Source organism: Panulirus ornatus, chromosome 13 (genome assembly GCF_036320965.1).
Source record: "Panulirus ornatus isolate Po-2019 chromosome 13, ASM3632096v1, whole genome shotgun sequence".
Classification (NCBI taxonomy): domain Eukaryota; kingdom Metazoa; phylum Arthropoda; class Malacostraca; order Decapoda; family Palinuridae; genus Panulirus; species Panulirus ornatus.
The window spans coordinates 48,161,468-48,172,434 of NC_092236.1; positions in this window are offsets into that span (position 1 = coordinate 48,161,468).

Consider the following 10,967-nt stretch of genomic DNA (forward strand, 5'->3'; position numbering starts at 1 on the left):
ATGACCAGAAAAAGGGGGAAAAGGCAAGCATAGGGGTAGAAAATCTCTCCTCCTCTTGTATTTCAGCGTCTAAAAAGATGGAACAGAATAAGGAGCCAAGTGAGGATTCTTATCCTCCTCGCAGGCTCAGGCTGGGATGTCTGCATGTTCGTGGATGGAAGTAGGATGGTCAGGTGTAGGTGGGTAATGTGTTCAGGGAGAGTCTTTAACCCCTATGTAGAGTCCTTGGTGTGTAGAGTCCCCTTGACCCATTGGCAGAGCCCTTGACTCGTCTAGAGAATTTTTGTCCTCTGTAGAGAGCCAGTGACCTTTGTGGAGAGTTACTGACCTCTCTGTAGAGTCACTACCTTCTCTGTAGTGTCGTTGGCCCATCCGGAGAGTCATTGCGTCATCTGGAGAGTCCTTGGCTCATCTGGAGGGCTCTTAACCTCTCTGGAGAGTTCTTAACCCCTTTGGAGAGTCCTTGACCAGCATGGAGAGTTCTTCACCCCTCTGTAGAGTCCTTCACCAGCCAGGAAAGTCCATCCATCGATCTGTAGAGTTGACCCGACTTACCCTCACCGCATTGAGCCGCACGTAGAGGGCTGGTCAATTGTGCCTCGTCTCTGATGTGTGGGTCTATATTGACCTCCCGCCGGGACGCCCTCATCCCCACAACATGGAGTCTTTAAGGTCATCGGTTTGTGTTGGGGAGGGAGGTGTTGTCCATTGTTTATTGTGCTGGGTTGGGAGATGGGGGAATAGAGAGAGAGAGAGAGAGAGAGAGAGAGAGAGAGAGAGATCTGTCTGTTGATCTCTCTCTCTCTCTCTCTCTCTCTCTCTCTCTCTCTCTCTCTCTCTCTCTCTCTCTAGCTGTCTTTATCCCTGGGGATAGGGGAGAAAGAATACTTCCCACGTATTCCCTGCGTGTCGTAGAAGGCGACTAAAAGGGAAGGGAGCGGGGGGCTGGAAATCCTCCCTTCTCTTTTTTAGTTTTCCTAATGAAGGAACAGAGGAGGGGGCCAAGTGAGGATATTCCCTGAAAGGCTCAGTCCTCTGGTCTTAACGCTACCTTGCTAACGCGGGAAATGGCGAATAGTATAAAAAAAAAAAAAACATATATATATATATATATATATATATATATATATATATATATATATATATATATATATATATATATATTGTCCCTGGGGTTAGGGGGGAAAGAATACTTCCCACGTATTCATTGTATTTTGTACGTTTTACCTGATTGCCGTTTCCCGCGTCAGCGAGGTAGTGCCAGGAAACAGACGAAGAATGGCCCAACCAGTCATATACACTTAAACAGACATAAACGCCCATTCACGTACATATACATACACGTACCTATACATAACATATACACATATACACACACATACATACACATACTTATGCATATACACACATGTACAAATACTTGCTTGCCTTCAATCCATTCTCAGTGCCACTTCGTTTTACAGGAAACAACATCGCTACTCCCCGCTTCAGCGAGGTAGCGCCTGGAAAACAGACAACAAAGGCCACATTCGTTCATACTCAGGCTCTAGCTGTCATTTGTAATGCACCGAAACCTTAGCTCCTTGTCCATATCCAGGCGCCACAGACCTTTCCATGGTTTACCAAAGACGTTTCACATGTCCTGGTTCAGTCCGTTGACAGCACGTCGACCCCGGTATACCACATCGTTCCAATTAACTCTTTATTTCTTGCACGCCTCTCACCCTTCTGTATGTTCAGGCCATTCAGGCCCCCCCACCCTGTGACTCACTTTCGCTTCCATGGTTCCATCCGCTGCAAAATCCACTCCCAGATATCTGTATCACTTCACTTCCTCCAATTTTTCTCCATTCAGACTTACATCACAACTAACTAGTTCCTCAACCCTAATGTACCTAATAACCTTGCTCTTTTTCACATTTACTCTTAACTTCTTTCACACACTTTACCAAACTCAGGCACCAACTTCTGCAGTTTCTCACATGAATCAGCCACCAGCGCTGTATCATCAGCGAACAACAACTGACTCACTTCCCAAGCACTCTCATCCCCAACAGACTGCACACTTACCCCTCTTTCCAAAACTCTTGCATTCACCTCGCTAACCACCCCATCCATAAACAGATTAAACAACCATGGAGACATCACGCATCCCTGCCGCAAACCGGCATTCACTGAGATCCAATCACTTTCCTCTCTTCCTCCTTGTACACATGCCTTACATCCTCGATAAAAACTTTTCACTGCGTCTAGCAACTTGCCTCCCACACCATATATTCTTGATACCTTCCACAGAGCATCTCTATTAATTCTTATCATATGCCTTCTCCAGATCCATAAATGCTACATACAAATCCATTTGTTTTTCTAAGTATTTCTCACATACATTCTTCAAAGCAAACACCTGATCCACACATCCTCTCTCTCTCTCTCTCTCTCTCTCTCTCTCTCTCTCTCTCTCTCTCTCTCTCTCTCTCTCTCTCTCTCTCTCTCTCTCTCTCTCTCTCTCTCTCTCTCTCTCTCTCTCTCTCTATATATATATATATATATATATATATATATATATATATATATAGGGGGAGAGAGAGAGAGAGAGAGAGAGAGAGAGAGAGAGAGAGAGAGAGAGAGAGAGAGAGAGCGTGGAAGGTAAGAGCTACAAGGTGTTGAAAGGCATAGAAAATTGAATAAAACCGCAAGTGTAACAAGTTTTGAAGGCGAGCGAGACATGGAGTGTGTTGGGGGTGGATATGGATTGGGATGGGGTTAGGATAGGAGTAGGAGGAGTAGAGGGATGGAGAATGAGGGATCAGATGGGGAGGAATGGAAAGTCTTATCCCTTGAATGTGGTGGCCCCACACCCCCACTCTCTCTCTCTCTACTTTTTCTTCCAAGAGGAGAAGGAGGAGGAGAGAGAAGAGATGTCATAATGATATTTATGAGAATCATACCAGACAGGAAGGATGACCATCATGGCAGAAGAAGGGAATCAAAATGCTCGGGAATGATGATGTCTGACGACGTGATCGCGAGCGAACAGAATAAAGCGCCAAACAGTTGCCTCTTCCAATGATGGTCGGCTGGCTCATACGTCCCCCTCAAGACGAGACAAGACAGCACCAGTGGTGGCGTCCCTCAATGCATTGATGCTCCCACATACAGAACACTTTTAGTTACGACCAATCCCCCTCCTTTAGTTACGACCAGTCCCCCTCTTTTAGTTACGACCAATCCCCCTCTTTTAGTTACGACCAATGCCCCTCTTTTAGTTACGACCAATCCCCCTCTTTTAGTTACGACCAATCCCCCTCTTTTAGTTACGACCAATCTCCGTCTTTTAGTTACGACCAATCCCCATCTTTTAGTTACGACCAATCCCCCTCTCTTAAGGAGGGTAGAATTGTTGAGTTAGAACGTGTTTCAAGATCTCTCACGGCCTCCACACTGACGCTGTCTAAGGATTTGACCTGCTGGCAACGAGTGAAATCTCTTTAAGCTGTACTCCTCTTGGAGCGCACAAGAGAGAGAGAGAGAGGCGTGTCATCGCGTACGCTTGGAAAATCCTGGAAGACAGTGTTCGACCCTAAGCTCAGAAATGGTTCCCTGCAGCCACGACAGACGGTCAAGACTTCGTAAGATGCAATAGATATAAGAGGGAACGCCTTGAATGACATCTAGGCCTCCAGACTGTTCATAACATTAGCTACAGGCATTAGGAACTCTATGTCATGCATGATAGAGAAACGTAAGGAAGTCCCAGATGAGTATTTGCAAAGTGTATCGGATCATCCAGGCTATTGTGGTTACATCCGGACCCAGCTGTGGGAGTAGAAGACTTCCCAAACCATCGTGAGGTGTACGTAAAGTAAGGTAAGGTCCCAGACCCAGCTGTAGGAGTACCAGACCTCCCAAACCATTGTCAGGTATACGTAAGGTAAGGTCCCCGACCTATCTGGGGTGGGGGGGGGGGGGTAGAAGACCTCCCAAACCATCGTGAGGTATACGTAAGTAAGGTAAGGTCTCAGACCCATCTGTGGGGGTAGAAGACCTCCCAAACCATCGTGAGGTACATGTAAGGTAAGGTCCCAGACCCATCTGTGGGGGTAGAAGACCTCCTAAACCACCTTAAGGTCGGGTAAGGTCCTAGAACTAGCTGTGATGGTAGAAGACCTCCCAAACCATTGCAAGGTATATGTAAGGTAAGGTAAGGTCTCAGACCCAGCTGTAGGGGTAGAAGACTTCCCAAACCATCGTGAGGTGTACGTAAAGTAAGGTAAGGTCTCAGACCCAGCTGTGGGAGTAGAAGATCTCCCAAACCATCGTGTGGTATACGTAAGGTAAGGTAACGTCCCAGACCCAGCTGTGGGGGTAGAAGAACTCCCAACCCATAGCGTAACGAAATTGCTGGTTGTGTGTGTGTGTTTGTGTGTTCTCCACAGTATGCCGCGTGGTGTGACCCACATGGAGTGTGGAGATAGGATGGGGAAGTGGGGGTGGGGGGTTGTATCAAACAGCTGTTATGTACGGAGGGAAAAAAAACTTGTATAATTGGTGAAGGCCACAGCTGACTGCAAGGTAGGTTGGCGTGTTCCGTCTTGCGCTACGGGCAGTGGGGGATCGACTGGCGAATCATGGACGCTTGAGAGACAGCCTGGGACACGGAGAAGACACGCACATATCCGATTAGCCAATCGGGGAAAATTTGAGGCTGGAAGGCAGTGTCAGGCGATTGGCTGATCGCTGGGAAGGGGTCGGGAAGGGGAGGGGGGGGGGAGAAAGCGTTTGTTGTTGTTGTTGTTTGTTGTTGTTGTGGCGACTGTGTGTGTGTGGGGAGGGGGGGAGAGGATGGGGGAACGTCCGTGGGGAGAGTGGGTTGTGGGAGGCACGGGGCAACCACACCTCTCTCTCTCTCTCTCTCTCTCTCTCTCTCTCTCTCTCTCTCTCTCTCTCTCTCTCTCTCTCTCTCTCTCATTTAACAGATACAGGGCCTTTGTTATCTTTTCCTAGCGCTACCCCGCACACATGAGGGGGGAGGGGGATGGTATTCCATGTGTGGCGAGGTGGCGATGGAGTGAATAAAGGCAGACAGTGTGAATTGTGTACATGTGTATATATGTATATGTCTGTGTGTGTATATATATATGTGTACATTGAGATGTATAGGTATGTATATTTGCATGTGTGGACGTGTATGTATATACATGTGTATGGGGATGGGTTGGGCCATTTCTTTCGTCTGTTTCCTTGCGCTACCTCGCAAACGCGGGAGACAGCGACAAAGCAAAATAAGATAAATAAAATAATAATTATTATTATTATTATCATTATTATTGTTATTTTTATTATTATTATTATTATTATTATTATTATCATTTAACCCCAGAACTACTTCTCCAGGGATTCCTACAGCTTTAAGGCTGCGCTTCAATCCACTGCAGGGAATGGATGGACTTCTTTGAAGTGAGAAGTTCTTTCACGAGACTCTTGTATCCCAGTGATACAGTCTCGTTGAAGATGACTCTCCACTCTCACCGCACTGACTGTCATTTGGACTGAACCAGGGCATGCGAAGCGTCTGGGGTAAACCATGGAAAGGTCTGCGGGGCCTCAATGTGGAAAGGGAGCTGTGGTTTCGGTGCATTACACATGACAGCAAGAGATTGAGTGCGAACGAATCAGGGCAAGAGACTGAGTGCGAACGAATCAGGACACTTGTTAATGTGTTCCTGGCGCTTCCTTCCTAGCGCGGAAAACGGCCACATTCGTTCACATTCATTCCTAGCTTCGTCTCTTCGATATATATAATAACTGACTGTTATATTTCTCTCTTGTGTCTCCCCTGATGATGTGATTATTACACGAAAGTGCACTTGGGAACTTTTCGTGTTTCATTTTTCCCCATGGACTCATAGGAATATATATATATATATATATATATATATATATATATATATATATATATATATATATATATATATATATATACACCTGATAACAGCAGTCCTCAGGCACAATTACGACTTATGTAAATGAAAAAGTGCGTGTGGAGTGAGTGTCCATAACGAAGGCTATGATTACATTCTTGATCATCATTTTACAGAAATTACAAAAAGATAATACCAGCACATTACAATGTTCTATCTTTCCTTCATCAGAAACATGTAATTCCCTCCTCTCTCTCTCTCTCTCTCTCTCTCTCTCTCTCTCTCTCTCTCTCTCTCTCTCTCTCTCTCTCTCTCTCTCTCTCTCTCCTTTTATACCCGTAGAGTAAATTCAGACAAACATGTCATTAATCATAGAGTGCGTCTTTGAGTGCAGCAAGTCTGAGTGCGTTTGTCCTGTGCTGATCCGTTAGACAAGATTTTGCCTCCAGAGGGAATTACATTTTGTTGCTCTTCATGTCTGTGGTTCATAAGGTAACTGAAAGTTATATTGGGACGATAATTATGTAAACTGGCTTCATTGTAAATTATGAATGAAAAGTGTCCCATTATAATGGAGACAAGAGGATGATTTACGTTATAAATTATAAATGTGTATGAAGATAATGGTTTTAAATAACGCAAGTATATATATATATATATATATATATATATATATATATATATATATATATATATATATATATATATATATATATATATATATTTCACTGTTGGTCTCCCTTCCCACAGGTCAGTACCAGGAGAGTTAGGCTGGAGCTGTGCAGGTCAACACATCCCCCCAGCAGGTAGGTCTCAGGTCAACACATCTCCTCCAGCAGGTAGGTCTCAGGTCAACACATCTCCTCCAGCAGGTAGGTCTCAGGTCAACACATCTCCTCCAGCAGGTAGGTCTCAGGTCAACACATCCCCCCAGCAGGTAGGTCTCAGGTCAACAAATCTCCTCCAGCAGGTAGGTCTCAGGTCAACACATCTCCAGCAGGTAGGTCTCAGGTCAACACATCTCCTCCAGCAGGTAGGTCTCAGGAGAAATACGCTATTGTTGACCTCCACAGCCTGGGGGTGGGGGGAAGCTTCTCCAATCCCTCGAGTACGGAGGTACGACCCTCATGTACGGAGGTACGACCCTCATGTACGGAGGTACGACCCTCATGTACGGAGGTATGACCCTTTAGTACGGCGGTGCGACCCTCGAGTACAGCGGTACGACCCTCATGTACGTTGATATTACACTTGAGGCGGTACGACCCTCACGAACGTAGATACGACGACCCATACGCACGACGGTACGACCCCCTGACCACTACGACACGACCCTTGAGCTCATTGGCACGATTGTTGTGTCAGCAGAACCGACCAACGACACATGTCCAGCCCTCGTGTGGTCAAGGGTCGTGTGGTCGTACTCCAGGGGGTTAAAAGGCAACTTGCTGCCATGGTCGTCTGACACAGTAAAGTCCTTCCCTTGATAACCTCATCCAACGGCGTTGACCAATCACAAAAACCCGTTGCATAGAGATAACCCAATTAGAATAGCGTTAACAACCCGGCCGGTTATGTCTGCGACAACTAGCCAATCAGGCGGTCGATAACATCCCCCAGCGTATGAGAGCCCGTCTTACATATTGCGTCTGGTGATGACGCAATGGTTTGTGGGTTTCACTCGTTGGTGGACTGGATACAGTTACTGTATTGGAAGTTAAAGGTCAAATTGCGTCTCCATGGCCCGCTGGCACCATGAGAATCCTTAACCCACCCCACAACCCACCTCCCAGTCTGTCTGTTTGATAATCAGTTTGTGGTCTGTTTCATAATCAGTCTGTCTGTTTGATAATCAGTCTGTCTGTTTGATAATCAGTCTGTCTGTTTGATCATCAGTCTGTCTGTTTGATCATCAGTCTGTCTGTTTGATAATCAGTCTGTCTGTTTGATCATCAGTCTGTCTGTTTGATCATCAGTCTGTCTGTTTGATAATCAGTCTGTCTGTTTAATAATCAGTCTGTCTGTTTGATAATCAGTCTGTTTAATAATCAGTCTGTCTGTTTGATAATCAGTCTGTCTGTTTGATAATCAGTCTGTCTGTTTGATCATCAGTTTGTGGTCTGTTTGATAATCAGTTTGTGGTCTGTTTGATAATCAGTCTGTCTGTTTGATCATCAGTCTGTCTGTTTGATCATCAGTCTGTCTGTTTGATCATCAGTTTGTCTGTTTGATCATCAGTCTGTCTGTTTGATAATCAGTCTGTCTGTTTGGTAATCAGTCTGTCTGTTTGATAATCAGTTTGTCTGTTTGATCATCAGTCTGTCTGTTTGATCATCAGTCTGTCTGTTTGATCATCAGTCTGTCTGTTTGATAATCAGTCTGTCTGTTTGATAATCAGTCTGTCTGTTTAATAATCAGTCTGTCTGTTTGATAATCAGTCTGTCTGTTTAATAATCAGTCTGTCTGTTTGATAATCAGTCTGTCTGTTTGATCATCAGTCTGTCTGTTTGATCATCAGTCTGTCTGTTTGATCATCAGTCTGTCTGTTTGATAATCAGTCTGTCTGTTTAATAATCAGTCTGTCTGTTTGATAATCAGTCTGTCTGTTTGATAATCAGTCTGTCTGTTTGATCATCAGTTTGTGGTCTGTTTGATAATCAGTTTGTGGTCTGTTTGATAATCAGTCTGTCTGTTTGATCATCAGTTTGTCTGTTTGATCATCAGTCTGTCTGTTTGATCATCAGTTTGTCTGTTTGATCATCAGTCTGTCTGTTTGATAATCAGTCTGTCTGTTTGGTAATCAGTCTGTCTGTTTGATAATCAGTTTGTCTGTTTGATCATCAGTCTGTCTGTTTGATCATCAGTCTGTCTGTTTGATCATCAGTCTGTCTGTTTGATAATCAGTCTGTCTGTTTGATCATCAGTTTGTCTGTTTGATCATCAGTCTGTCTGTTTGATCATCAGTTTGTCTGTTTGATCATCAGTTTGTCTGTTTGATCATCAGTTTGTCTGTTTGATCATCAGTCTGTCTGTTTGATATCCAGTCTGTGGTCTGATCATCAGTTTGTCTGTTTGATCATCAGTTTGTCTGTTTGATCATCAGTCTGTCTGTTTGATCATCAGTCTGTCTGTTTGATAATCAGTCTGTCTGTTTGGTAATCAGTCTGTCTGTTTGATAATCAGTCTGTCTGTTTGATATCCAGTCTGTGGTCTGATCATCAGTCTGTCTGTTTGATGATCAGTTTGTCTGTTTGATCATCAGTCTGTCTGTTTGATAATCAGTCTGTCTGTTTGATCATCAGTCTGTCTGTTTGATCATCAGTCTGTTTGATCATCAGTCTGTCTGTTTGATCATCAGTTTGTTTGATAACCAGTCTGTCGTCTGTTTAATAACCAATTTGTCGTCTGTTTAATGACCAGTCTGTCGTCTGTTAAATAACCAATTTGTCGTCTGTTTAATAACCGGTCTGTCGTCTGTTTAATAACCGGTCTGTCGTCTGTTTTATAACGGTTTGTCTGTTTAATAACCGGTTTATCTGTTTGATAATCAGTCTGTCTGTTTGATAACCAGTCTCTCGTCTGTTTTGAAATCTTCCACTTCCTGTTGGGGATGAACTGGCCGTTAGGATTTGATCGTAACAAGCAGTAATTAGGGTAACGGAAACTGTAACCCAACGGTCTGTTGCTGTTTGAACTCCTGTGTGTTTTATTAGTAATTAACCCATGACCATTTTCTATGAGAGTCCTGGAGTGTTACCCAGGACCATTTTCTGTGAGAGAGTCCTGGGGTGTTACCCAGGACCATTTTCTATGAGAGTCCTGGGGTGTTACCCAGGACCATTTTCTATGAGAGAGTCCTGGGGTGTTACCCAGGACCATTTTCTATGAGAGTCCTGGGGTGTTACCCAGGACCATTTTCTGTGAGAGAGTCCTGGGGTGTTACCCAGGACCATTTTCTGTGAGAGAGTCTTGGGGTGTTACCCAGGACCATTTTCTGTGAGAGTCCTGAGGTATTACCCAGGACCATTTTCTGTGAGAGAGTCCTGGAGTATTACCCAGGACCATTTTCTATGAGTCCTGGGGTGTTACCCAGGACCATTTTCTTTGTGAGAGTCCTTGGGTATTCCCAGGACCATTTTCTATGAGTCGTGGGGTGTTACCCAGGACCATTTTCTATGAGAGAGTCCTGGGGTGTTACCCAGGACCATTTTCTGTGAGAGAATCCTGGAGTATTACCCAGGACCATTTTCTATGAGATTCCTGGGGTGTTACCCAGGACCATTTTCTGTGAGAGAGTCCTGGGGTGTTACCCAGGCCCATTTTCTGTGAGAGAATCCTGGAGTATTACCCAGGACCATTTTCTATGAGAGAGTCCTGGGGTGTTACCCAGGCCCATTTTCTGTGAGAGAGTCCTGGGGTGTTACCCAGGACCATTTTCTGTGAGAGAGTCCTGGGGTGTTACCCAGGACCATTTTCTGAGAGAATCCTGGAGTATTACCCAGGACCATTTTCTATGAGAGAGTCCTGGGGTGTTACCCAGGCCCATTTTCTGTGAGAGAGTCCTGGAGTATTACCCAGGACCATTTTCTTTGTGAGAGTCCTGGGGTATTCCCAGGACCATTTTCTATGAGTCGTGGGGTGTTACCCAGGACCATTTTCTTTGTGAGAGTCGTGGGGTGTTACCCAGGACCATTTTCTTTGTGAGAGTCCTGGGGTAGCTTTTTAACTCGTCACCCTGTCAGGCAGGCGGCGCGGGGCGGGGCGGAATCCGGTAACACCTGTTCGTGCAAATGAATCCCATTCGAGACGTAAGCTATTTAAGGAAAGTAATCGGTGACGAGAGAGAGAGAGAGAGAGAGAGAGAGAGAGAGAGAGAGAGAGAGAGAGAGGGTTGTTGTTGGAAGGGTCGTTTAGTCTCGTTTGATTCGTGTTTACAAGAAGAGCGGCTCGACCAGTGTTGTACGTACGTGTTTGTGGTGTTTGACCTCTGACCTCATTACGGTCCTGGAGGAGACGTCCAGTGAGGTGATGAAGACAGAGGCTCAT